The following is a 6,000-nucleotide window of genomic DNA, read 5'->3' on the forward strand; positions in this document are numbered from 1 at the left end:
GGGGTGGTGGGGGTAAGGAGGGGACAATGAAATGGATCACAAATCATTGACAGTCCAACCATTTGTGATGTTGTATATGAATATTCTAAATGTTATGTATGTAACGTACGTGTATATTACATTTTGTTATTCTTTATATTGCTATGGGCTGTAATACAATATGCTTTTCAATATAACACAGAGCTCTCTGGCAAAGCAGTTGTTATGCACTGAAGAGACTATACGCTGTGTAAATAACACTGAATAGGCTAGATAAATGAATAAACCAATAAAATTACTCAAAGCACTAACTTACTTCTACCACTTTTGGCACTATAGAAAAGAAAGACTCCTTTATTTATTGGAGGCTCTGAGGCACGCAAGATCTTTATTTTCCAACTGAACATCTAGTTCAGTGGCACAGCCAAAACTGTATATCAGACCAATGAATAATTGTTCAAATTTGTCACGTCAAAATTCTGAAGTGCCCAAAATCAAAATTTGCTTAGACTGATAATATGGCAGTCTTCATGCTATTGTGTGCCGAATTTTGTGCTTTTAGACAAAGTCAAACAATATTATTGTTTAACTTTGCTGGCGGACGAACTGACAAGTTGGCACAAACGTGTTCAATTAAGCATTCTATTTTTCCCCATACAATATTCGGTAATTAGCTTTTAGGGAAAAATCCAAGTTACAGTATAATCTATGAATGAAATACCTCACACTGTTAGCAGAAATTCAAATCCCCATGCATCCCATAACTCATTGTACTCGCAAATGGATATGATGTACACCAATTGAGACTAACGACTTAAGAAAAGACTAACATCATGAATACAGTTATAATCTGCCTGAATGAAGTAAACATGACATTACCCTCAAACCACCTGTGCACCAAACACTTGTACGACTTTGTACCACCCGTCCGGTGCGGATTAGCTTTCCAGAAAGAAGTGTATGGGAAACAAGTGTACTATGGTGCAGTATGTACCGGGTAGATAAAGTTTAGCAAGTAATTCTTTTCGTTGTAGCGTGGACGAAGGTCCATGTTGAATTCAAACGCAGATTAATGTCTCGTTATCTTCCGATTGTCTTTGTACACTCTGTTTCACGCGGACATGCGGAATTGTGTATTTCATGACTTCATTCCACGCTATACAGTGGGGGATCCAGAGGGGGGGGGGGCGCAACCGGTGCACGCCCCCCCCCCCCCCCCCCATGACGCAAATCTCTCGTTTGAAGAGGCTACACCCCAGAAAATTATGCCAGTGCATATCTTGGCAATCAATGACTTAAAGTCAAAGATATAAAACACCTGTTTCTTGACCCTGGCCTAATCTAAACATCAGTCATCGCCACAGCGCCACAGGAGGGGGGGGGGGGGCACCGCGAGAGGAGGAGATTGTTTTGGTTTTGGCATGGGCCATGTAGCTCCATGGTGCGTGTGTGTGTGTGTACGTGTGTGTGTGTGAGTGTAGACATTCATCGTATGCAGACAGAGCATGCCTGTACTGTAGTGACCGGAACTATTGTCATTCCATTTTGCTCTCCCCTTCTCCCTCCCCCATCTCTCCCCCCTCTCCCTCCCTCTCTCCCTCTCGCTCTCCCTCTCTCTCTCTCTCTCTCTCTCCCTCTCTCTCTCTTTCTCAATGATCCAGTCAGCAGGCTGATTGTAACCAGGGAGGTAGTCTCACCTCCCCGTTGTAACTCACTGCCAAATAGCACATTGTCAGCACCGGCAAACTGGCAATGCTCTCCTTCTTATTTCTGTATTTTCGTTATTTACGGGTCGATTTTTTTCGTTCGAAATGTAAAATGGATGACCATAGAATTTCTCAATAGAATATAAAATTGAAAACTTTAGATAGGATAGAGAAAATTAAGTTCACTTTGAATGGTCTGCCACAGGCAGATATCCTTATCATGCCCTTACGTAATACGACAGCTGCTTTAGATCCAGTCAGCAGGCTGATTGTAACCAGGGAGGTAGTCTCACCTCCCCGTTGTAACTCACTGCCAAATAGCACATTGTCAGCACCGGCAAACTGGCAATGCTCTCCTTCTTATTCCTGTATTTTCGTTATTTACGGGTCGATTTTTTTTCGTTCGAAATGTAAAATGGATGACCATAGAATTTCTCAGTAGAATATAAAATTGAAAACTTTAGATAGGATAGAGAAAATTGAGTTCACTTTGAATGGTCTGCCACAGGCAGATATCCTTATCATGCTCTTACGTAATACGACAGCTGCTTTCTCAATGATCCAGTCAGCAGGCTGATTGTAACCAGGGAGGTAGTCTCACCTCCCCGTTGTAACTCACTGCCAAATAGCACATTGTCAGCACCGGCAAACTGGCAATGCTCTCCTTCTTATTCCTGTATTTTCGTTATTTACGGGTCAATTTTTTTCGTTCGAAATGTAAAATGGATGACCATAGAATTTCTCAATAGAATATAAAATTGAAAACTTTAAAAAGGATAGAGAAAATTGAGTTCACTTTGAATGGTCTGCCACAGGCAGATATCCTTATCATGCTCTTACGTAATACGACAGCTGCTGGAGTCATCAAACCCTGGCTTGGCCTCCAGGTTTGTCACGCTGAGCTTGCAATGGACAAGTACTTCGACTCCCAACTCTCAAACGACAAATAAACGCACCCCACTTTGGAAAAATTCGGCTGGGGTCTCGCTTCAAACGAGAGATTGACGGCATGCTTTCTTTTTCGTTAAAAACAAAAGAAATAAAAAGAAAAAAATGAAATGAAACCCGGAAGTGGCACCAGAAATATTAGTCACGCCCCCCCCCCCCCCCCCCTTTACAGAATTCCTGGATCCGCCCCTAACTTGCTATATCACCACAGTTGTAATCACCTCCTATTTCTCTCTTGATAATTCTGACACTCCTTTGATTTCTTCCACAGATCTCACGCCCTCTCACGGTCATTTACTCTTTTCATTATTTCCACGCATAGATATGAAGCCACAACACAAGCATAGATTAACACCGTTTACGCTTTGATAGAGACAATCTATGAATATATAAACTATATTTACCGTCTTAGACCATAGGAAGGCAGTCGTGTATGATCTCTCGTATTGATGTCAGTAACACCTAGAACACAAAACTTCCAAAGACATGAACAGGTGTAAAGATATCTATTTACAAAGAATTATACAATACTGAAACCATCTTATATTAACTTTGCCAATACACCGTAAAAGCTCGCTGCACTTTTGTTGGCAGAAACAAAATCATTATTTTCACTAATTTTTGGAGTGACCGTAAGGATCACTCAAAGATTTCTGAGTGATCCCTGAGATCATCCCAAAATAAGTTAATAACATGTTTTCACTCAAATTCACTAGGATTTCACTCTAAATTCACTCTTTTTTTTTCTTTTTTTTTTTGAAATCCGCTGCTTATACACTGGGATTTCACTCAGTAAATTCACTCCTTTTTGAAATCCACTGCTTATACACTGGGATTTCACTGTAAATTCACTCATTTTTTTTTTTTTTTTTTTGAAATCCACTCCTTCGCGAGTGAACGTTTTCACACGTTTATTTAATGAGTAAACTCTGCAGGCAGAATATGAATGTATGTGGAATACCCTTTTGAGGAGAGGGGATTTCACATTTTCCCCTGAAAGAATTCAAGCGCTAATCACAATTTCTTTCTATTTTATAAACACGAATGGAAGATGTCAATGTTTGCATAAATTATTGCAAAAATTATGCACTTTAGAGCATAAATAAATCGTCTGACACTGTAGTTCATCACTGAGAGTAGGCTGACACTAATAGTATGTATATAGGCTCACGAAGCGATCTTTCCTCTTTACATGTCTAACAGCTCTAGCCCAAGTTCAAGTTCAAGTTCAAGTTCAATCATAGTTTATTTCCAATCAAAGAAAAAACAAAACGTAATGCAAAGTATACATATCATAAAATGATATTGTCTACACTTTTACAAAAGGTTCATGTAATATACGAAATAAATTATATACATCAACATATGTACAATAATCAGAAGGAACGATGCGTATACATGTATACTTCGCGAGCTTTCAGAAAATAACTTCAATTTTGGAAAATAGCGATCCACAAAAAAGCAAAGCTTGTAGGACGTGGATCCCTAGATAATTGATGAGTAAGCAATATATTGTTCAAGTTTGTTTTATTATTTTCTTACAGCATTTATATTAAATATAGATTACTTAAGTCGTTTGTAAAAATATAGCTATACGCTGGCTTCGACAATAATAGGAAATAAGTTTCAATGCTAATGCCCAGACTGTGTTCATTGAACTGGTGTACCGGGAAAATATAAGAAGGACGACACACCCATGCAATGCACACTTAGACACGTGAATATAACTTTTGTTTATGCTAATTTCTGAACTTATTCATGTCATTTTATAGTTAGTAATACTTACAAAATGACTGAAAAAAAACTAAGAGATATGAAATTCAGAATTAGATGTAATTTTAGTTACATCAAAACCATTTCTTAAGTAGCTGCCTCTGTCTCGTAAATTGATAGAACTAAGTTTTGCTTATATATCACAACAATCCAAACGATGCGCAACCAATCTGCGATAATGAAAATAAGACACACTCAGCTACAGATTTTAGGAAACGCAGGTAATTCGAGACCGGCATTTGCATGCACCTGTTGAAATAAAGGGGCAATCCATTTTCATAATTTCACATCATGAGATAGTGCAAGGTGTATTTGTGAAATCTATTGTGGTCCCTGAGCAGATAAACCAAAAGACCAATTCGGTTTTGGGACTGTTCGTTTTTTTTTTTTTTTTTTTTTTTTTTTTTAATGGTAAGTCCTAACTTGGGACGTCAAATATGCCTAAGAAATAATAATTAATGCACTGATATAGCAACGCACCTGACTTATTGCATAACCCATTGAAAGTGCTTTTGTTCTTCTTTGGACGCCCCCCCCCCCCTCCCCCTCCTCCCCCCAGTTAGAGTGCTCTGAAGTCGGGAGTCTACTTTCACCCTGAAATGTCAATGGCGACACACATTATAAACACATGTCGATCTGTATATTTGCAACTACGCAATATTCACAGTATCAGGAAATCATTATCACACAAAGTTGCAGCCTCTGTTATTCTTTCGTATGTTTTGTCTCGTATTGATTATGGAAATACATTATTGTTCAAGGCTGCTTAATGGCCAAACTACAGCGTGCTCAGAACTCTGCTGCTCACGGGTCCTCAGTGGAACATCTCGCTTCCCCAGCATTACCCCGGAAAGCAGCACATTCTTTAGCTCCAAAATATTTGCAAAACCTTGTTTCAGAATACGTCCCTGGCAGAAATCTCCTTTCATGTAATAGTAAACATTAAACAGTTAAAAGAATAATCTCGACTTTCGGAGAAATGGGTTTTTATTCTGCAGCCCCATCTCTCTGGAATGCTCTTTCACTGAGGATCCGATCAGCAGAAACCATTGAAACATTGAAAAAAAAAAACAACGTTTGAAGCCATGTTCGCTTCTTGTTTTGGTTGTCTATTCATTGAACATAATTATACATATTCTTATCTCTCCCTTGTTCATCAACCTTTCTATGCACAACTATAAAATGTATGTTATTCTCTAGATTGATGGCGCATTACAAATGCTGTATATACATATTATTAGTTTTAGACTATTTGTTTATTCAATAATCCAACAGTAAAGCGCATTGAACATGTTAAGGGCCTACATTTATGAAAGATATGCCATATAAATGTGTTATTGTGATTGTTGCTATCGTTTCAATTCATACTATTTTGCTGATGATTCTACAATTTTTCGTACTTCCCCCTAAAGTCGAACAGAAAGTGACATGAATGATGTAAATCTAATAAGTAATCAAAGGAGGTACAGACATGCTGCATTGTCAATTTTAATCATTAGTAAATTTGAAATAAAAGGACCAAGACAATCAATAGTAATTAAAGGTGTGTTAAAAGTCTGACATCCTTATCATAATCTACTTATACTGTAGATAA

The sequence above is a fragment of the Diadema setosum genome, chromosome 16 (genome assembly GCF_964275005.1).
Source record: "Diadema setosum chromosome 16, eeDiaSeto1, whole genome shotgun sequence".
Classification (NCBI taxonomy): domain Eukaryota; kingdom Metazoa; phylum Echinodermata; class Echinoidea; order Diadematoida; family Diadematidae; genus Diadema; species Diadema setosum.